At 47.4% G+C, this 20,219-nt stretch overlaps 27 non-coding genes across 27 annotated transcripts; all 27 read right to left on the bottom strand.

Annotated features, from left to right (window-relative positions):
* Nucleotides 1-4,048: 4,048 nt before the first annotated feature.
* On the bottom strand, nucleotides 4,049-4,120 carry Trnat-agu (transfer RNA threonine (anticodon AGU)). Its single transcript has one exon. It is a non-coding gene; the product is annotated as a tRNA-Thr (tRNA).
* A 317-nt stretch (nucleotides 4,121-4,437) lies between these two features.
* Trnak-cuu (transfer RNA lysine (anticodon CUU)) lies at nucleotides 4,438-4,510 on the bottom strand. The gene has a single exon. It is a non-coding gene; the product is annotated as a tRNA-Lys (tRNA).
* A 439-nt stretch (nucleotides 4,511-4,949) lies between these two features.
* On the bottom strand, nucleotides 4,950-5,022 carry Trnar-ucg (transfer RNA arginine (anticodon UCG)). Its single transcript has one exon. It is a non-coding gene; the product is annotated as a tRNA-Arg (tRNA).
* A 539-nt stretch (nucleotides 5,023-5,561) lies between these two features.
* Nucleotides 5,562-5,633, bottom strand: Trnat-agu (transfer RNA threonine (anticodon AGU)). The gene has a single exon. It is a non-coding gene; the product is annotated as a tRNA-Thr (tRNA).
* Nucleotides 5,634-5,950: 317 nt separating this feature from the next.
* Trnak-cuu (transfer RNA lysine (anticodon CUU)) lies at nucleotides 5,951-6,023 on the bottom strand. Its single transcript has one exon. It is a non-coding gene; the product is annotated as a tRNA-Lys (tRNA).
* Nucleotides 6,024-6,462: 439 nt separating this feature from the next.
* Nucleotides 6,463-6,535, bottom strand: Trnar-ucg (transfer RNA arginine (anticodon UCG)). Its single transcript has one exon. It is a non-coding gene; the product is annotated as a tRNA-Arg (tRNA).
* Nucleotides 6,536-7,080: 545 nt separating this feature from the next.
* Trnat-agu (transfer RNA threonine (anticodon AGU)) lies at nucleotides 7,081-7,152 on the bottom strand. The gene has a single exon. It is a non-coding gene; the product is annotated as a tRNA-Thr (tRNA).
* Nucleotides 7,153-7,466: 314 nt separating this feature from the next.
* On the bottom strand, nucleotides 7,467-7,542 carry Trnak-cuu (transfer RNA lysine (anticodon CUU)). Its single transcript has one exon. It is a non-coding gene; the product is annotated as a tRNA-Lys (tRNA).
* A 439-nt stretch (nucleotides 7,543-7,981) lies between these two features.
* Nucleotides 7,982-8,054, bottom strand: Trnar-ucg (transfer RNA arginine (anticodon UCG)). Its single transcript has one exon. It is a non-coding gene; the product is annotated as a tRNA-Arg (tRNA).
* A 539-nt stretch (nucleotides 8,055-8,593) lies between these two features.
* Nucleotides 8,594-8,665, bottom strand: Trnat-agu (transfer RNA threonine (anticodon AGU)). Its single transcript has one exon. It is a non-coding gene; the product is annotated as a tRNA-Thr (tRNA).
* A 318-nt stretch (nucleotides 8,666-8,983) lies between these two features.
* Trnak-cuu (transfer RNA lysine (anticodon CUU)) lies at nucleotides 8,984-9,056 on the bottom strand. The gene has a single exon. It is a non-coding gene; the product is annotated as a tRNA-Lys (tRNA).
* A 439-nt stretch (nucleotides 9,057-9,495) lies between these two features.
* Trnar-ucg (transfer RNA arginine (anticodon UCG)) lies at nucleotides 9,496-9,568 on the bottom strand. The gene has a single exon. It is a non-coding gene; the product is annotated as a tRNA-Arg (tRNA).
* A 539-nt stretch (nucleotides 9,569-10,107) lies between these two features.
* On the bottom strand, nucleotides 10,108-10,179 carry Trnat-agu (transfer RNA threonine (anticodon AGU)). Its single transcript has one exon. It is a non-coding gene; the product is annotated as a tRNA-Thr (tRNA).
* Nucleotides 10,180-10,496: 317 nt separating this feature from the next.
* Nucleotides 10,497-10,569, bottom strand: Trnak-cuu (transfer RNA lysine (anticodon CUU)). Its single transcript has one exon. It is a non-coding gene; the product is annotated as a tRNA-Lys (tRNA).
* Nucleotides 10,570-11,008: 439 nt separating this feature from the next.
* Trnar-ucg (transfer RNA arginine (anticodon UCG)) lies at nucleotides 11,009-11,081 on the bottom strand. Its single transcript has one exon. It is a non-coding gene; the product is annotated as a tRNA-Arg (tRNA).
* A 563-nt stretch (nucleotides 11,082-11,644) lies between these two features.
* On the bottom strand, nucleotides 11,645-11,716 carry Trnat-agu (transfer RNA threonine (anticodon AGU)). Its single transcript has one exon. It is a non-coding gene; the product is annotated as a tRNA-Thr (tRNA).
* A 395-nt stretch (nucleotides 11,717-12,111) lies between these two features.
* Trnak-cuu (transfer RNA lysine (anticodon CUU)) lies at nucleotides 12,112-12,184 on the bottom strand. Its single transcript has one exon. It is a non-coding gene; the product is annotated as a tRNA-Lys (tRNA).
* A 439-nt stretch (nucleotides 12,185-12,623) lies between these two features.
* Nucleotides 12,624-12,696, bottom strand: Trnar-ucg (transfer RNA arginine (anticodon UCG)). Its single transcript has one exon. It is a non-coding gene; the product is annotated as a tRNA-Arg (tRNA).
* A 539-nt stretch (nucleotides 12,697-13,235) lies between these two features.
* On the bottom strand, nucleotides 13,236-13,307 carry Trnat-agu (transfer RNA threonine (anticodon AGU)). Its single transcript has one exon. It is a non-coding gene; the product is annotated as a tRNA-Thr (tRNA).
* Nucleotides 13,308-13,624: 317 nt separating this feature from the next.
* On the bottom strand, nucleotides 13,625-13,697 carry Trnak-cuu (transfer RNA lysine (anticodon CUU)). Its single transcript has one exon. It is a non-coding gene; the product is annotated as a tRNA-Lys (tRNA).
* A 439-nt stretch (nucleotides 13,698-14,136) lies between these two features.
* Nucleotides 14,137-14,209, bottom strand: Trnar-ucg (transfer RNA arginine (anticodon UCG)). The gene has a single exon. It is a non-coding gene; the product is annotated as a tRNA-Arg (tRNA).
* A 544-nt stretch (nucleotides 14,210-14,753) lies between these two features.
* Trnat-agu (transfer RNA threonine (anticodon AGU)) lies at nucleotides 14,754-14,825 on the bottom strand. Its single transcript has one exon. It is a non-coding gene; the product is annotated as a tRNA-Thr (tRNA).
* Nucleotides 14,826-15,143: 318 nt separating this feature from the next.
* Nucleotides 15,144-15,216, bottom strand: Trnak-cuu (transfer RNA lysine (anticodon CUU)). The gene has a single exon. It is a non-coding gene; the product is annotated as a tRNA-Lys (tRNA).
* A 439-nt stretch (nucleotides 15,217-15,655) lies between these two features.
* Nucleotides 15,656-15,728, bottom strand: Trnar-ucg (transfer RNA arginine (anticodon UCG)). The gene has a single exon. It is a non-coding gene; the product is annotated as a tRNA-Arg (tRNA).
* A 537-nt stretch (nucleotides 15,729-16,265) lies between these two features.
* Nucleotides 16,266-16,337, bottom strand: Trnat-agu (transfer RNA threonine (anticodon AGU)). Its single transcript has one exon. It is a non-coding gene; the product is annotated as a tRNA-Thr (tRNA).
* A 317-nt stretch (nucleotides 16,338-16,654) lies between these two features.
* On the bottom strand, nucleotides 16,655-16,727 carry Trnak-cuu (transfer RNA lysine (anticodon CUU)). The gene has a single exon. It is a non-coding gene; the product is annotated as a tRNA-Lys (tRNA).
* A 439-nt stretch (nucleotides 16,728-17,166) lies between these two features.
* On the bottom strand, nucleotides 17,167-17,239 carry Trnar-ucg (transfer RNA arginine (anticodon UCG)). The gene has a single exon. It is a non-coding gene; the product is annotated as a tRNA-Arg (tRNA).
* Nucleotides 17,240-20,219: the final 2,980 nt, after the last annotated feature.

Below are 20,219 nucleotides of genomic sequence, written 5' to 3'. Positions count from 1 at the left end.
TATTCGCAGACTGTTTTAAAAATATTCCGACCCGGGAGACACGTTTGATGGGGACCAATTACTGTATTAAACACCGGTCGGAGTCTGTTTTTGACTACCCTGGCAATAATTTTATAATCAGAGTTCATTAAAGATATCGGTCTCATTTTGTTGAGCTGTTTGACATCCGAATTGTTTCCTTTAGGAAGTAAAACAGTGACACATTCTTTCATTTTGTCAGGTATGTGCCCTCCACCCAAGATTTCGTTGACGACTTGTGTGAATTTATTCCTGATAATATGCCAATATTTGGAATAAAATTCTAAGGGTAAACCGTCGGGCCCAGGTGATTTTTTAACAGGTGAGCTGTTGATTACTTCTAAAATGTCTTCAGACAGGATTTCAACCGTGAGACTCCTGTTTTGTTCTTCAGTTACTATTTGTTCCATATCACAGTTTCGGAGCAGTTCCTGTCCATGATCTGGGTTATACTGGTGATCACTGTATAATTGATTATAATACCTATGAGCCTCGTTTAAAATATCTTTTTGTTGATTTAAAATACTTTGATCGTCAGAGAGCAATAACTGAATAAAATTTCTTCGACGATTTTTTTCGTGCTGGAGTAGATGATAGAGTGAAGCGTGTTCGTCTTCCACTGTGGTTTGAACTCGTGATTTTATTGTCATTCCTTCCAGCTGTTTGCGTTTAAGACTAATAAGTTCGGCCTTGACCTGTTTTATACTCGTTCTGACAGTCTCGGACATTGGCATATCATAAAGGTCTCGCAGACAAGTATAATAGAATTCAACAGTGCGCCGAGACCAAAGTGCCCTTTCCCTACTGTAAGAAATTAGAGTAGATCTAAGTTTCGTTTTGGCGCATGAAGTCCACCAATCTATCGTTGACCGGTATTTGTGGCTTTGTCGGAGTGAAAGTTGCCAAGAAGCTTCTAACTGCTCGGTTGGGGCGTTATCTCGAAGCATGGCGATATTTAATTTCCAAAAAGGACGGCCCCAGTATGTCTTCTGTTTAGGAAGTCCAATGCTGCACCTTAGTGCTAGATGGTCTGAAAAGAAAGTTGGTATGCGTTCGACGCCACTGATTTTGCTAGCGAAATTTGAACTTACGTATATGCGGTCGATCCTACTTTGCGCTTTAGTGCTAAAATATGTGTACTGGACAGACACGGGGTATTTGACCTCCCAAGCGTCCTGCCATTTCATTGTTTTCACAAGACTGTCTAGTTCTGGGGAGAAATTGAAATTTGGCGTTTGGTCTTTCCTGTGTAGGACACAATTCCAGTCACCTCCGACTATTACATCAACGGGATTTTCTTTTAGTAAATACACTAGATCATTTTTAAAAAAATTGGCTCGTTCTTTTCGACCATTGCTACCCGAAGGTACATAAACATTTAAAATCGTAACGCTGAAAATCTTAAAACTGATTCCCCGCCCCGATTCCAACATGGTTACATCTGTGATTGCAATACCTTCCTTGACCAGGACAGCGGTGCCGCAAGCGCTTTCTGAGGCGACATTTAGAATTGCAGTAAATCCCGGAACATACAAATTTTGAAAACATACTTCTTGTAAAAGCGCAATATCGGTATCGGACTGATATATGAAGTCCCTGAGGGCAGCAATTTTAGTTGCACTCTGGATCTTGTTAATATTGACAGTCATAACGTGATACGTTTGATCCATGAGCACGAGCTGTTATTGTTTACTTGACTTTGCGGCGAGTAGGCATTTGTATGCCGAATTCACGTGCCATTCGTGGGCTCAAAGTGTAGTCTTGAGCTTGAGACGTTTCGGTTAACATTCCATATCATTGTTCGCAGATATATGTGGCGTTTTTGTCTCTGTATCTTCTGCCCATTCAGAACGACTATTTTGGGTAGAATGTCTACGTTGGGAATTAGTTACGTCCTGATGGTCTGAAAATTCGAGGCCTGGTGCTCCTTTGTCCCGGACATCGTCCTCAGTTGATTTCCGTAGATTCGATGTTATGCTTCCGACCTCAGGTTCCCTCCGGCCATTGTCTTCGATCGTTGTCTGTTCCTGAATGCTCCTTAACCTATCCCGCAGAGCCGGGGATAAGCTTTCAGCAGCCTGGTGTGCTAACCGTTTTTTGCGACGTTTCCTGGTTTTCCGAGGCGATCTTGACCTCTCTGGAGACGAATCGGGGGACTTTTCGGACGAATGCGGAGACGAAGTCGTCGATGCAAACCGGTCCTGTGTCCTAGTCGAAGATCCAACGCAGCTCTGTTCACCAGGCGTGGATGAAAGTTCTACTGCATTGAGACTCGCCTCTGTCGCAGGTGGCCTGTCAGCCGCGCTGTGGGAAGCAGAACCGTAGTCATTGACTCCTTGTGTCAGTTGGATGAGCGAGTGATCTATGATCATGTCTTGCCCAACAATATTCTTAACTGGATCGTCCGTTGCCGCTACGTTCGTGTTGGTCTCGTCCTGTCGTTCGCTATCAGGCGGTTGCAGTGAGGTATCCACAGCAACCGCAGAAGGTTCTGCTCGCGAGCTACAAGAAGGAGTGGCACAGTCGTAATTTACAGGTACCTGACTTTCACTGATGTTGCGCTGGGGCGCTGTATGGTTAGTCATAGCTACGGCACTACCACTGTCTATATGGCTGAAAACATCCTCTGGATGCTCGCATTGTTCCCCCAGTTCGAAAGATGTCTGCCGAGCTGATCGCAAAGGTGACGTGGCAGCAGCGTACGTCATCTTCAGTTGAACTACAGGCCCTGCACTTGCGGACTCTTCACTTGATAATTGAGGAACCCTCCGTCTACTACACTCAGCACGTACGTGCTCTGTCGAGTTACAAATGGCACAGGTGCGAGGCTGTCCATCGTAAATGATCAACGCACGGTATCCTCCGATAATTACAAAGGAAGGAATGTGCTTGAGAAGTTCGATCTTAACCTGGCGAACGCCATTCAGAACGGGAAACATGTGTGGTTCTGACCACAATTCCGCAACATTGGAAATTACTCTGCCATACGCCCCGAGAACACGATTGATTTCAACTACAGGCATTTCAAAAGGAAGCTCAAACACTCTGACTGTTCGAATTCCCATCCCAGCATAGGATACTACAACATCGCTAACTGAGCCATCTAAGTGATTGAACTTAATGATACCACCACATTGTTCAACAATTTCGACACATTTAGCAGGGTTTGCCAATTTCACATATGCCGAGTTAGTCACAAACGACAAATGGACTCCAACTAAGTCATCTTTAGTAATTCCAACTTTTTCCGTTAGCCACAGTTTGATTTCAAAAGCTTTCGGTCGTACGAAATTTCTATCGAAAGCGAATTTTATCGTGTCTTTTCTCATTTTCATCAAATCAATACACAATAAAGTTAAGTAATGCGCTTGCGAGCCGGCCTACCTGGCTCGCAGGAAAACAGCCTTGTTGACACGAAACGTCCGCAGCTGCCGCCACACGTCCGTCTCGCGCCGAAGACGACGCGCGAATATCCATTAGGCCACACGGTCACTGGCGCAATATGCTTCCCCACACACACCTCATTTTCACCATTTGTACACTTGGCGGAATGAATTTCCCATCTTTGACCCAGTTCTCCATCTCAAATTTTAGTGCTAAAAGTGCGACGCTACTTCTTGCTGTGTCCCATCGCAAGTTACATTCAAGCCCTTATGACGCTGATCAAACAAGAGGTGGCAAATCACCTTCAATCGCTTAGTGCCATCTCAGTCGCTTGCGGAAGGTACCTCACCCTATGTGATACAATGGCGAGTTGTCGCTATTACCAAAGCGCCGCCGCCGCCGACGACGATAATCGCGAGGGTCTTTATCAGGGGTAGAAAATACATCACAAGAACTAAGTATTTCACGTCGGCATTCTCCGGAGACTGCCAAAAGCAGCAGTGTCTTGTGCCCACTTTAATAGCACCATTCACACTATTCATTTGCGAGATCATTTCTTAAATACCGCACCCATTCATAATTTTTTTTATCCTTGACCGCTTTTTTCGAAAGGGCCACGGTGGGAGGGGCTGTTACAAAATTCATTGGCCTCCTGTGAGGATCGAACTCACGACCTCTGGTTTACTAGACCAGCGCTCTGCCACTGAGCTAATGAGGCGCCTCCTAGCGCGCTTTTCGGATACTTTGTCTTACAGACTAGTGAATCGGAGCCCTTCAGCTCGAAACGCACCGCATGAGCGACCATTATTTGCATTTCGTTAGCACAGCTGCTGCTTTCCTACACATCTCACACCATATCGATGTACAAATTAAATTCCAAAACAAATTTATTTCATTTCAGAGTTACTTTCACCTTCAAATACCGTTCCTCTGATATTCATCCGAAGCTAGGCATCGTCGTAACCCGTTACGTTCATCACGCAAGGCTCACGGGAGGGGCGCATGTTGGATCCGCGTAGACACAAAAATTTGAGCCGCCCAGCGTGGGGCTCGAACCCACGACCCTGAGATTAAGAGCCTCATGCTCTACCGACTGAGCTAGCCGGGCTGTACACAAGGGTTATGAGCCATACAATACTGATCTGACCTGCGACCATCTATTGAAGATTCTTTTGACTACAACTTATTTCCTGCTGCCACAAATCAGCTACAATCCTATTTAATGAAAAATTGTCTCCGAAAGGGATCAAATCTGCTTGAAATGATACGTGGCTATCAGCACCATTATTCAACACACATGCTCGACTGTGCGCAGACGCCTGTGGCGTAGCCCTTGGGTCCTGAATCAGATGCAGTAGTTGCAACAAAAACTCTCCTGAACGGCACTGTGCCGAAAATTTCGCTACAGATCACCCTTGTGTTGCTTGTGCTTCAGGTAGACGCCGGTTTTGCAGCCTGGTAGCGGACAGCAGCTACTTTCAACTAGTTTTGCAATACTCAAACAACACAGTAAAACAGCATGCATCTTTTGCAGAACAGGAAAAACTCGACCGTGACAGGATTCGAACCTGCAATCTTCGGATCCGAAGTCCGACGCCTTATCCATTAGGCCACACGGTCACTGGCGCAATATGCTTCCCCACACACACCTCATTTTCACCATTTGTACACTTGGCGGAATGAATTTCCCATCTTTGACCCAGTTCTCCATCTCAAATTTTAGTACTAAAAGTGCGACGCTACTTCTTGCTGTGTCCCATCGCAAGTTACATTCAAGCCCTTATGACGCTGATCAAACAAGACGTGGCAAATCAGCTTCAATCGCTTAGTGCCATCTCAGTCGCTTGCGGAAGGTACCTCACCCTATGTGATACAATGGCGAGTTGTCGCTATTACCAAAGCGCCGCCGCCGCCGACGACGATAATCGCGAGGGTCTTTATCAGGGGTAGAAAATACATCACAAGAACTAAGTATTTCACGTCGGCATTCTCCGGAGACTGCCAAAAGCAGCAGTGTCTGGTGCCCACTTTAATAGCACCATTCACACTATTCATTTGCGAGATCATTTCTTAAATACCGCACCCATTCATAATTTTTTTTATCCTTGACCGCTTTTTTCGAAAGGGCCACGGTGGGAGGGGCTGTTACAAAATTCATTGGCCTCCTGTGAGGATCGAACTCACGACCTCTGGTTTACTAGACCAGCGCTCTGCCACTGAGCTAATGAGGCGCCTCCTAGCGCGCTTTTCGGATACTTTGTCTTACAGACTAGTGAATCGGAGCCCTTCAGCTCGAAACGCACCGCATGAGAGACCATTATTTGCATTTCGTTAGCACAGCTGCTGCTTTCCTACACATCTCACACCATATCGATGTACAAATTAAATTCCAAAACAAATTTATTTCATTTCAGAGTTACTTTCACCTTCAAATACCGTTCCTCTGATATTCATCCGAAGCTAGGCATCGTCGTAACCCGTTACGTTCATCACGCAAGGCTCACGGGAGGGGCGCATGTTGGATCCGCGTAGACACAAAAATTTGAGCCGCCCAGCGTGGGGCTCGAACCCACGACCCTGAGATTAAGAGCCTCATGCTCTACCGACTGAGCTAGCCGGGCTGTACACAAGGGTTATGAGCCATACAATACTGATCTGACCTGCGACCATCTATTGAAGATTCTTTTGACTACAACTTATTTCCTGCTGCCACAAATCAGCTACAATCCTATTTAATGAAAAATTGTCTCCGAAAGGGATCAAATCTGCTTGAAATGATACGTGGCTATCAGCACCATTATTCAACACACATGCTCGACTGTGCGCAGACGCCTGTGGCGTAGCCCTTGGGTCCTGAATCAGATGCAGTAGTTGCAACAAAAACTCTCCTGAACGGCACTGTGCCGAAAATTTCGCTACAGATCACCCTTGTGTTGCTTGTGCTTCAGGTAGACGCCGGTTTTGCAGCCTGGTAGCGGACAGCAGCTACTTTCAACTAGTTTTGCAATACTCAAACAACACAGTAAAACAGCATGCATCTTTTGCAGAACAGGAAAAACTCGACCGTGACAGGATTAGAACCTGCAATCTTCGGATCCGAAGTCCGACGCCTTATCCATTAGGCCACACGGTCACTGGCGCAATATGCTTCCCCACACACACCTCATTTTCACCATTTGTACACTTGGCGGAATGAATTTCCCATCTTTGACCCAGTTCTCCATCTCAAATTTTAGTACTAAAAGTGCGACGCTACTTCTTGCTGTGTCCCATCGCAAGTTACATTCAAGCCCTTATGACGCTGATCAAACAAGACGTGGCAAATCAGCTTCAATCGCTTAGTGCCATCTCAGTCGCTTGCGGAAGGTATCTCACCCTATGTGATACAATGGCGAGTTGTCGCTATTACCAAAGCGCCGCCGCCGCCGACGACGACGACGATAATCGCGAGGGTCTTTATCAGGGGTAGAAAATACATCACAAGAACTAAGTATTTCACGTCGGCATTCTCCGGAGACTGCCAAAAGCAGCAGTGTCTTGTGCCCACTTTAATAGCACCATTCACACTATTCATTTGCGAGAGCATTTCTTAAATACCGCACCCATTCATAATTTTTTTAATCCTTGACCGCTTTTTTCGAAAGGGCCACGGTGGGAGGGGCTGTTACAAAATTCATTTGCCTCCTGTGAGGATCGAACTCACGACCTCTGGTTTACTAGACCAGCGCTCTGCCACTGAGCTAAGGAGGCGCCTCCTAGCGCGCTTTTCGGGTACTTTGTCTTACAGACTAGTGAATCGGAGCCCTTCAGCTCGAAACGCACCGCATGAGCGACCATTATTTGCATTTCGTTAGCACAGCTGCTGCTTTCCTACACATCTCACACCATATCGATGTACAAATTAAATTCCAAAACAAATTTATTTCATTTCAGAGTTACTTTCAGCTTCAAATACCGTTCCTCTGATATTCATCCGAAGCTAGGCATCGTCGTAACCCGTTACGTTCATCACGGAAGGCTCACGGGAGGGGCGCATGTTGGATCCGCGTAGACACAAAAATTTGAGCCCCCCAGCGTGGGGCTCGAACCCACGACCCTGAGATTAAGAGTCTCATGCTCTACCGACTGAGCTAGCCGGGCTGTACACAAGGGTTATGAGCCATACAATACTGATCTGACCTGCGACCATCTATTGAAGATTCTTTTGACTACAACTTATTTCCTGCTGCCACAAATCAGCTACAATCCTATTTAATGAAAAATTGTCTCCGAAAGGCATCAAATCTGCTTGAAATGATACGTGGCTATCAGCACCATTATTCAACACACATGCTCGACTGTGCGCAGACGCCTGTGGCGTAGCCCTTGGGTCCTGAATCAGATGCAGTAGTTGCAACAAAAACTCTCCTGAACGGCACTGTGCCGAAAATTTCGCTACAGATCACCCTTGTGTTGCTTGTGCTTCAGGTAGACGCCGGTTTTGCAGCCTGGTAGCGGACAGCAGCTACTTTCAACTAGTTTTGCAATACTCAAACAACACAGTAAAACAGCATGCATCTTTTGCAGAACAGGAAAAACTCGACCGTGACAGGATTCGAACCTGCAATCTTCGGATCCGAAGTCCGACGCCTTATCCATTAGGCCACACGGTCACTGGCGCAATATGCTTCCCCACACACACCTCATTTTCACCATTTGTACACTTGGCGGAATGAATTTCCCATCTTTGACCCAGTTCTCCATCTCAAATTTTAGTACTAAAAGTGCGACGCTACTTCTTGCTGTGTCCCATCGCAAGTTACATTCAAGCCCTTATGACGCTGATCAAACAAGACGTGGCAAATCAGCTTCAATCGCTTAGTGCCATCTCAGTCGCTTGCGGAAGGTACCTCACCCTATGTGATACAATGGCGAGTTGTCGCTATTACCAAAGCGCCGCCGCCGCCGACGACGATAATCGCGAGGGCCTTTATCAGGGGTAGAAAATACATCACAAGAACTAAGTATTTCACGTCGGCATTCTCCGGAGACTGCCAAAAGCAGCAGTGTCTTGTGCCCACTTTAATAGCACCATTCACACTATTCATTTGCGAGAGCATTTCTTAGATACTGCACCCATTGATATTTTTTTTTATCCTTGACCGCTTTTTTCGAAAGGGCCACGGTGGGAGGGGCTGTTACGAAATTCATTTGTCTTCTGTGAGGATCGAACTCACGACCTCTGGTTTACTAGACCAACGCTCTGCCACTGAGCTAAGGAGGCGCCTCCTAGCGCGCTTTTCGGGTACTTTGTTCTTACAGACTAGTGAATCGGAGCCCTTCAGCTCGAAACGCACCGCATGAGCGACCATTATTTGCATTTCGTTAGCACAGCTGCTGCTTTCCTACACATCTCACACCATATCGATGTACAAATTAAATTCCAAAACAAATTTATTTCATTTCAGAGTTACTATCAGCTTCAAATACCGTTCCTCTGATATTCATCCGAAGCTAGGCATCGTCGTAACCCGTTACGTTCATCACGCAAGGCTCACGAGAGGGGCGCATGTTGGATCCGCGTAGACACAAAATTTTGCGCCGCCCAGCGTGGGGCTCGAACCCACGACCCTGAGATTAAGAGTCTCATGCTCTACCGACTGAGCTAGCCGGGCTGTACACAAGGGTTACGAGCCATACAATACTGATTTGACCTGCGACCATCTATTGAAGATTCTTTTGACTACAACTTATTTCCTGCTGCCACAAATCAGCTACAATCCTATTTAATGAAAAATTGTCTCCGAAAGGCATCAAATCTGCTTGAAATGATACGTGGCTGTCAGCACCATTATTCAACACACATGCTCGACTGTGCGCAGACGCCTGTGGCGTAGCCCTTGGGTCCTGAATCAGATGCAGTAGTTGCAACAAAAACTCTCCTGAACGGCACTGTGCCGAAAATTTCGCTACAGATCACCCTTGTGTTGCTTGTGTTTCAGGTAGACGCCGGTTTTGCAGCCAGGAAGCGGACAGCACCTACTTTCAACTAGTTTTGCAATACTCAAACAACACAGTAAAACAGTATGCATCTTTTGTAGAACAGGAAAAACTCGACCGTGACAGGATTCGAACCTGCAATCTTCGGATCCGAAGTCCGACGCCTTATCCATTAGGCCACACGGTAACTGGCGCAATATGCTTCCCCACACACACCTCATTTTCACATTTTGTACACTTGGCGGAATGAATTTCCCATCTTTGACCCAGTTCTCCATCTCAAATTTTAGTACTAAAAGTGCGACGCTACTTCTTGCTGTGTCCCATCGCAAGTTACATTCAAGCCCTTATGACGCTGATCAAACAAGAGGTGGCAAATCAGCTTCAATCGCTTAGTGCCATCTCAGACGCTTGCGGAAGGTACCTCACCCAATGTGATACAATGGCGAGTTGTCGCTATTACCAAAGCGCCGCCGCCGACGACGACGATAATCGCGAGGGTCTTTATCAGGGGTAGAAAATACATCACAAGAACTAAGTATTTCACGTCGGCATTCTCCGGAGACTGCCAAAAGCAGCAGTGTCTTGTGCCCACTTTAATAGCACCATTCACACTATTCATTTGCGAGATCATTTCTTAAATACCGCACCAATTCATAATTTTTTTTATCCTTGACCGCTTTTTTCGAAAGGACCATGGTGGGAGGGGCTGTTACAAAATTCATTTGCCTCCTGTGAGGATCGAACTCACGACCACTGGTTTACTAGACCAGCGCTCTGCCACTGAGCTAAGGAGGCGCCTCCTAGCGCGCTTTTCGGGTACTTTGTCTTACAGACTAGTGAATTGGAGCCCTTCAGCTCGAAACGCACCGCATGAGCGACCATTATTTGCATTTCGTTAGCACAGCTGCTGCTTTCCTACACATCTCACACCATATCGATGTACAAATTAAATTCCAAAACAAATTTATTTTATTTCAGAGTTACTTTCAGCTTCAAATACCGTTCCTCTGATATTCATCCGAAGCTAGGCATCGTCGTAACCCGTTACGTTCATCACGCAAGGCTCACGAGAGGGGCGCATGTTGGATCCGCGTAGACACAAAATTTTGCGCCGCCCAGCGTGGGGCTCGAACCCACGACCCTGAGATTAAGAGTCTCATGCTCTACCGACTGAGCTAGCCGGGCTGTACACAAGGGTTACGAGCCATACAATACTGATTTGACCTGCGACCATCTATTGAAGATTCTTTTGACTACAACTTATTTCCTGCTGCCACAAATCAGCTACAATCCTATTTAATGAAAAATTGTCTCCGAAAGGCATCAAATCTGCTTGAAATGATACGTGGCTATCAGCACCATTATTCAACACACATGCTCGACTGTGCGCAGACGCCTGTGGCGTAGCCCTTGGGACCTGAATCAGATGCAGTAGTTGCAACAAAAACTCTCCTGAACGGCACTGTGCCGTAAATTTCGCTACAGATCACCCTTGTGTTGCATGTGTTTCAGGTAGACGCCGGTTTTGCAGCCAGGAAGCGGACAGCAGCTACTTTCAACTAGTTTTGCAATACTCAAACAACACAGTAAAACAGCATGCATCTTTTGTAGAACAGGAAAAACTCGACCGTGACAGGATTCGAACCTGCAATCTTCGGATCCGAAGTCCGACGCCTTATCCATTAGGCCACACGGTCACTGGCGCAATGTGCTTCCCCACACTTACCTCATTTTCACCATTTGTACACTTGGCGGAATGAATTTCCCATCTTTGACCCAGTTCTCCATCTCAAATTTTAGTACTAAAAGTGCGACGCTACTTCTTGCTGTGTCCCATCGCAAGTTACATTCAAGCCCTTATGACGCTGATCAAACAAGAGGTGGCAAATCAGCTTCAATCGCTTAGTGCCATCTCAGTCGCTTGCGGAAGGTACCTCACCCTATGTGATACAATGGCGAGTTGTCGCTATTACCAAAGCGCCGCCGCCGCCGCCGACGACGACGACGACGACGACGACGACGACAATCGCGAGGGTCTTCATCAGAGATAGAAAATACATTACAAGAACTAAATATTTCACGTCGGCATTCTCCGGAGACTGCCAAAAGCAGCAGTGTCTTGTGCCCACTTTAATAGAACCATTCACACTATTCATTTGCGAGAGCATTTCTTAAATACCGCACACATTCATATTTTTTTTAATTCTTGACCGCTTTTTTCGAAAGGGCCACGGTGGGAGGGGCTGTTACAAAATTCATTTGTCTCCTGTGAGGATCGAACTCACGACCTCTGGTTTACTAGACCAGCGCTCTGCCACTGAGCTAAGGAGGCGTCTCCTAGCGTGCTTTTCGGGTACTTTGTTCTTACAGACTAGTGAATCGGAGCCCTTCAGCTCGAAACGCACCGCATGAGCGACCATTATTTGCATTTCGTTAGCACAGCTGCTGCTTTCCTACACATCTCACACCATATCGATGTACAAATTAAATTGACCATTATTTGCATTTCGTTAGCACAGCTGCTGCTTTCCTACACATCTCACACCATATCGATGTACAAATTAAATTCCAAAACAAATTTATTTCATTTCAGAGTTACTTTCAGCTTCAAATACCGTTCCTCTGATATTCATCCGAAGCTAGGCATCGTCGTAACCCGTTACGTTCATCACGCAAGGCTCACGAGAGGGGCGCATGTTGGATCCGCGTAGACACAAAATTTTGAGCCGCCCAGCGTGGGACTCGAACCCACGACCCTGAGATTAAGAGTCTCATGCTCTACCGACTGAGCTAGCCGGGCTGTACACATGGGTTACGAGCCATACAATACTGATTTGACCTGCGACCATCTATTGAAGATTCCTTTGACTACAGCTTATTTCCTGCTGCCACAAATCAGCTACAATCCTATTTAATGAAAAATTGTCTCCGAAAGGCATCAAATCTGCTTGAAATGATACGTGGCTATCAGCACCATTATTCAACACACATGCTCGACTGTGCGCAGACGCCTGTGGCGTTGCCCTTGGGTCCTGAATCAGATGCAGTAGTTGCAACAAAAACTCTCCTGAACGGCACTGTGCCGAAAATTTCGCTACAGATCACCCTTGTGTTGCTTGTGCTTCACGTAGACGCCGGTTTTGCAGCCTGGTAGCGGACAGCAGCTACTTTCAACTAGTTTTGCAATACTCAAACAACACAGTAAAACAGCATGCATCTTTTGCAGAACAGGAAAAACTCGACTGTGACAGGATTCGAACCTGCAATCTTCGGATCCGAAGTCCGACGCCTTATCCATTAGGCCACACGGTCACTGGCGCAATATGCTTCCCCACACACACCTCATTTTCACCATTTGTACACTTGGCGGAATGAATTTCCCATCTTTGACCCAGTTCTCCATCTCAAGTTTTAGTACTAAAAGTGCGACGCTACTTCTTGCTGTGTCCCATCGCAAGTTACATTCAAGCCCTTATGACGCTGATCAAACAAGAGGTGGCAAATCAGCTTCAATCGCTTAGTGCCATCTCAGTCGCTTGCGGAAGGTACCTCACCCTATGTGATACAATGGCGAGTTGTCGCTATTACCAAAGCGCCGCCGCCGCCGACGACGATAATCGCGAGGGTCTTTATCAGGGGTAGAAAATACATCACAAGAACTAAGTATTTCACGTCGGCATTCTCCGGAGACTGCCAAAAGCAGCAGTGTCTGGTGCCCACTTTAATAGCACCATTCAAACTATTCATTTGCGAGAGCATTTCTTAAATACCGCACCCATTGATAATTTTTTTTATCCTTGACCGCTTTTTTCGAAAGGGCCACTGTGGGAGGGGCTGTTACAAAACTCATTTGCCTCCTGTGAGGATCGAACTCACGACCTCTGGTTTACTAGACCAGCGCTCTGCCACTGAGCTAAGGAGGCGCCTCCTAGCGCGCTTTTCGGGTACTTTGTTCTTACAGACTAGTGAATCGAAGCCCTTCAGCTCGAAACGCACCGCATGAGCGACCATTATTTGCATTTCGTTACACACCTGCTGTTTTCCTACACATCTCACACCATATCGATGTACAAATTAAATTCCAAAACAAATTTATTTCATTTCAGAGTTACTTTCAGCTTCAAATACCGTTCCTCTCATATTCATCCGAAGACAGGCATCGTCGTAACCCGTTACGTTCGTCACGCAAGGCTCACGAGAGGGGCGCATGTTGGATCCGCGTAGACGCAAGATTTTGAGCCGCCCAGCGTGGGGCTCGAACCCACGACCCTGAGATTAAGAGTCTCATGCTCTACCGACTGAGCTAGCCGGGCTGTACACAAGTGTTACGAGTCATACAATACTGATTTGACCTGCGACCATCTATTGAAGATTCTTTTGACTACAGCTTATTTCCTGCTGCCACAAATCAGCTACAATCCTATTTAATGAAAAATTGTCTCCGAAAGGCATTAAATCTGCTTGAAATGATACGTGGCTATCAGCACCATTATTCAACACACATGCTCGACTGTGCGCAGACGCCTGTGGCGTAGCCCTTGGGTCCTGAATCAGATGCAGTAGTTGCAACAAAAACTCTCCTGAACGGCACTGTGCCGAAAATTTCGCTACAGATCACCCTTGTGTTGCTTGTGCTTCAGGTAGACGCCGGTTTTGCAGCCAGGAAGCGGACAGCAGCTACTTTCAACTAGTTTTGCAGTACTCAAACAACACACTAAAACAGCATGCATCTTTTGCAGAACAGGAAAAACTCGACCGTGACAGGATTCGAACCTGCAATCTTCGGATCCGAAGTCCGACGCCTTATCCATTAGGCCACACGGTCACTGGCGCAATATGCTTCCCCACACACACCTCATTTTCACCATTTGTACACTTGGCGGAATGAATTTCCCATCTTTGACCCAGTTCTCCATCACAAACTTTAGTACTAAAAGTGCGACGCTACTTCTTGCTGTGTCCCATCGCAAGTTACATTCAAGCCCTTATGACGCTGATCAAACAAGACGTGGCAAATCAGCTTCAATCGCTTAGTGCCATCTCAGTCGCTTGCGGAAGGTACCTCACCCTATGTGATACAATGGCGAGTTGTCGCTATTACCAAAGCGCCGCCGCCGCCGCCGACGACGATAATCGCGAGGGTCTTTATCAGGGGTAGAAAATACATCACAAGAACTAAGTATTTCACGTCGGCAGTCTCCGGAGACTGCCAAAAGCAGCAGTGTCTTGTGCCCACTTTAATAGCACCATTCACACTATTCATTTGCGAGAGCATTTCTTAAATACCGCACCCATTCATAGTTTTTTATTAATCCTTGACCGCTTTTTTCGAAAGGGCCACGGTGGGAGGGGCTGTTACAAAATTCATTTGCCTCCTGTGAGGTTCGAACTCACGACCTCTGGTTTACTAGACCAGCGCTCTGCCACTGAGCTAAGGAGGCGCCTCCTAGCGACCTTTTCGGGTACTTTGTTCTTACAGACTAGTGAATCGGAGCCCTTCAGCTCGAAACGCACCGCATGAGCGACAATTATTTGCATTTCGTTAGCACAGCTGCTGCTTTCCTACACATCTCACACCATATCGATGTACAAGTTACATTCCAAAACAAATTTATTTCATTTCAGAGTTACTTTCAGCTTCAAATACCGTTCCTCTGATATTCATCCGAAGCTAGGCATCGTCGTAACCCGTTACGTTCGTCACGCAAGGCTCACGAGAGGGGCGCATGTTGGATCCGCGTAGACACAAGATTTTGAGCCGCCCAGCGTGGGGCTCGAACCCACGACCCTGAGATTAAGAGTCTCATGCTCTACCGACTGAGCTAGCCGGGCTGTATACAAGCGTTACGAGTCATACAATACTGATTTGACCTGCGACCATCTATTGAAGATTCTTTAGACTACAGCTTATTTCCTGCTGCCACAAATCAGCTACAATCCTATTTAATGAAAAATTGTCTCCGAAAGGCATCATATCTGCTTGAAATGATACGTGGCTATCAGCACCATTATTCAACACACATGCTCGACTGTGCGCAGACGCCTGTGGCGTAGCCCTTGGGTCCTGAATCAGATGCAGTAGTTGCAACAAAAACTCTCCTGAACGGCACTGTGCCGAAAATTTCGCTACAGATCACCCTTGTGTTGCTTGTGCTTCAGGTAGACGCCGGTTTTGCAGCCAGGAAGCGGACAGCAGCTACTTTCAACTAGTTTTGCAATACTCAAACAACACAGTGAAACAGCATGCATCTTTTGCAGAACAGGAAAAACTTGACCGTGACAGGATTCGAACCTGCAATCTTCGGATCCGAAGTCCGACGCCTTATCCATTAGGCCACACGGTCACTGGCGCAATATGCTTCCCCACACACACCTCATTTTCACCATTTGTACACTTGGCGGAATGAATTTCCCATCTTTGACCCAGTTCTCCATCTCAAATTTTAGTACTAAAAGTGCGACGCTACTTCTTGCTGTGTCCCATCGCAAGTTACATTCAAGCCCTTATGACGCTGATCAAACAAGACGTGGCAAATCAGCTTCAATCGCTTAGTGCCATCTCAGTCGCTTGCGGAAGGTACCTCACCCTATGTGATACAATGGCGAGTTGTCGCTATTACCAAAGCGCCGCCGCCGCCGACGACGATAATCGCGAGGGTCTTTATCAGGGGTAGAAAATACATCACAAGAACTAAGTATTTCACGTCGGCATTCTCCGGAGACTGCCAAAAGCAGCAGTGCCTGTGCCCACTTTAATAGCACCATTCACACTATTCATTTGCGAGAGCATTTCTTAAATACCGCACCCATTCATAGTTTTTTTATCCTTGACCGCTTTTTTCGAAAGGGCCACGGTGGGAGGGGCTGTTACAAAACTCATTTGCCTCCTGTGAGGATCGAACTCACGACCTCTGGTTTACTAGACCAGTGCTCTGCCACTGAGCTAAGGAGGCGCCTCCTAGCGCGCTTTTCGGGTACTTTGTTCTTACAGACTAGTGAATCGAAGCCCTTCAGCTCGAAACGCACCGCATGAGCGACCATTATTTGCATTTCGTTACACACCTGCTGTTTTCCTACACATCTCACACCATATCGATGTACAAATTAAATTCCAAAACAAATTTATTTCATTTCAGAGTTACTTTCAGCTTCAAATACCGTTCCTCTCATATTCATCCGAAGACAGGCATCGTCGTAACCCGTTACGTTCGTCACGCAAGGCTCACGAGAGGGGCGCATGTTGGATCCGCGTAGACGCAAGATTTTGAGCCGCCCAGCGTGGGGCTCGAACCCACGACCCTGAGATTAAGAGTCTCATGCTCTACCGACTGAGCTAGCCGGGCTGTACACATGGGTTACGAGCCATACAATACTGATTTGACCTGCGACCATCTATTGAAGATTCTTTTGACTACAGCTTATTTCCTGCTGCCACAAATCAGCTACAATCCTATTTAATGAAAAATTGTCTCCGAAAGGCATCAAATCTGCTTGAAATGATACGTGGCTATCAGCACCATTATTCAACACACATGCTCGACTGTGCGCAGACGCCTGTGGCGTAGCCCTTGGGTCCTGAATCAGATGCAGTAGTTGCAACAAAAACTCTCCTGAACGGCACTGTGCCGAAAATTTCGCTACAGATCTCCCTTGTGTTGCTTGTGCTTCAGGTAGACGCCGGTTTTGCAGCCAGGAAGCGGACAGCAGCTACTTTCAACTAGTTTTGCAGTACTCAAACAACACACTAAAACAGCATGCATCTTTTGCAGAACAGGAAAAACTCGACCGTGACAGGATTCGAACCTGCAATCTTCGGATCCGAAGTCCGACGCCTTATCCATTAGGCCACACGGTCACTGGCGCAATATGCTTCCCCACACACACCTCATTTTCACCATTTGTACACTTGGCGGAATGAATTTCCCATCTTTGACCCAGTTCTCCATCACAAATTTTAGTACTAAAAGTGCGACGCTACTTCTTGCTGTGTCCCATCGCAAGTTACATTCAAGCCCTTATGACGCTGATCAAACAAGACGTGGCAAATCAGCTTCAATCGCTTAGTGCCATCTCAGTCGCTTGCGGAAGGTACCTCACCCTATGTGATACAATGGCGAGTTGTCGCTATTACCAAAGCGCCGCCGCCGCCGACGACGATAATCGCGAGGGTCTTTATCAGGGGTAGAAAATACATCACAAGAACTATTTCACGTCGGCATTCTCCGGAGACTGCCAAAAGCAGCAGTGTCTTGTGCCCACTTTAATAGCACCATTCACACTATTCATTTGCGAGAGCATTTCTTAAATACCGCACCCATTCATAATTTTTTTTATCCTTGACCCCTTTTTTCGAAAGGGCCACGGTGGGAGGGGCTGTTACAAAATTCATTTGCCTCCTGTGAGGATCGAACTCACGACCTCTGGTTTACTAGACCAGCGCTCTGCCACTTTTTTTTTTTTTTTTAATTAAAATGGAAAATAAAAGGTTGTAGTCAGCGGCTTCTACCGTGATTCGAACTTATAGTACAAGCACTGCAAACGCACAAGGGAACTCACTAATAGCATGAAATTATGCGAACACATATGTGAAAGAAAATGAAATATAAATTCGGGGTACAGAAAAAGAAAGGAAAAAGGAAAAGCAAAAAGAAATAAAATCCGCGCAATCTGCGACGCGCTCTCCCATCCGCGGAGGTCAGAAGTAGAATAGATCGTCGGCGGTTGATACTCAGACACCGCCGGGGGAGGAGGGGTGGGTGCCCTCTGTGCCAGGCACTCCCCAACTCAGTGGAGGTCTAACAAAGACCGCTCGAAGATAGTTAGCAAATAATGATCGGTAACGTGGCGTGTTTTCGAGAGCTGCATGGGCTGTTCGTAAATAGGTCCAGAAGTCGAGGCGGGATTTAGGTCCCTCATGAAAGAGATAAGCGACCGCCCACCCTTTGACCCACGTAATAGCATGACATTTGGCGGCGGGAAAATGTCGGTCCTCCGGGTACAGAAACATTCGAGGCTCGACTGTGTCTGGTGGCACCCGGAGATAGCAGGCAATGATTTGCTGCACGAAGCGTCATACATCTCGCGATGAGGCGCATGTCAGACGGTGTTCATCAGTGTCCAGTTGCTGGCAAAGGAGACAAAGAGGGGATTCTGACAAGCCAATGTTGTGCAGGCGCTGCTTCGTGGCAAATTTCCTGTTTACTATGTGATACCACAGTGCCCGGACGTTCGTAGGGAGGAAGGGCTGGTGGACGGTAGTCCACACTATGGACCACTGGATGGAGGGGTGTTTGGTTTCCATCACATTCCGGGGAACACAGCGCAGCAACAGGCTGTAAAAATCCTTAGTCCTAGGTGGGCGTGTATCTGGGAGACTGGTATGTATGTAACTGTAGTCGACGAAAAAGGTCGAAATATGGGACAAATGAGGCACGATATGGCCGACAGACACCGGTGGTGAGGTGGAAGCAGGTAGGAGGACCTCAAGCAAGCTGCGTGTTAGAGATGTACCCTGGCCCATCCACTGTTTTCTCATGGTACTCATGTACAAGGCTGCAGCTCGCATACGGACATTGACGACCCCGACGCCACCATACCGTGAGGGCAGGGTATGTGTCTCATACCGGACTTTGAACATTGAACCAGCCGTGAGATAATAGCCAAAAGCCGCCTGAAGGTTGCGCCCAATTGCAGTTGGCAGAGGGAGAACTTGCGCGATGTGAACCAATTTTGATGCCACATAAAGATTAATAAACGCAACCCGTTGAAGTGTGTCCTGGCGGCGCAAGAGGTTCTGGCGGACGTCGTTGCGGATGACGTGTAACAGGCGACGGAAATTCGTTGCCGCTGTGCGTGTGACCGTGGGGGTAAAGGTAATGCCCAGGTACCGGAAAGTCCGCACAAGCGGCAGTGGTGCAACTTCACCCTCCTGGAGGCCTCGTCCAATGTGCATTGCAGAAGATTTGGCGACATTCATGGCACTGCCAGCGGCAGCCCCATAACGGGTTATCAATTCGAGGACATCCCGAATCTCAGAGCCGGAGCGAATGAGGAGGAGGAGGTCATCAGCATATGCCCGACAGCGAAAAGTGTGTTGGCGTAGGGTGAGGCCAGAGAGCTTGGTCGTCAAGCCCCCAATAAGGGGCTCAAGGGCAATAGCATACAGGAGGGTAGAGAGGGGGCACCCCTGCCGTATCGAACGGCAGATAGGTACCGGCCCTGCTATACGTCCATTGACTTGGACACGTGAACTGGCACTGTCGTAAAGACGCCGGATGACGTCGAGAAACGGAGGGGGGATGCCCATGCGGGCTGCCACCGAAAACAGGAAACGATGACGCACTTTATCGAAGGCGCTGTCGAAGTCTATAGCGACGACCGCTGCCCGGAGCCTGCAGGCCGCCGCTATCGCAATTAAGTCGCGGCATTCCCCTGTGGCAGTCTGTATGTTAATCTGTCCGCCAGGCGTCGTTTGCTCTGGCGAGAGGATATGAGGGAGTGTAGTTCGGAGCCGCATTGCCAGTAAGCGCGCGAAAATCTTGTAATCGGCATTGAGGAGGGTGAGCGGTCTGTAACTCGTGACCATCGAACCACGGGCTGGTTTGTGGACTGGTATAATGATGCCCTCAGCAAAGGCGGGTGGGATTGCTTGGTCAGATGTTATCAGTTCTTGATACATAGTCGACCACCGTGGGGCCATGAGGTCCCGAAAGGTACGGTAAAACTCAATCGGTAAGCCGTCAATGCCGGGCGATCTGTTGACTGCCCCCTTGGCGATTGCGTTGTTGACTTCGTCTAGCGTGACCGCCACTGTCAAAGCATCCGCCTCCGTGTGG

Source organism: Schistocerca cancellata, unplaced genomic scaffold (genome assembly GCF_023864275.1).
Source record: "Schistocerca cancellata isolate TAMUIC-IGC-003103 unplaced genomic scaffold, iqSchCanc2.1 HiC_scaffold_1111, whole genome shotgun sequence".
Classification (NCBI taxonomy): Eukaryota; Metazoa; Arthropoda; class Insecta; order Orthoptera; family Acrididae; genus Schistocerca; species Schistocerca cancellata.
The sequence above is the reverse complement of the archived record's forward strand: the minus strand, read 5'-3'. Positions and strand labels throughout refer to the sequence as shown.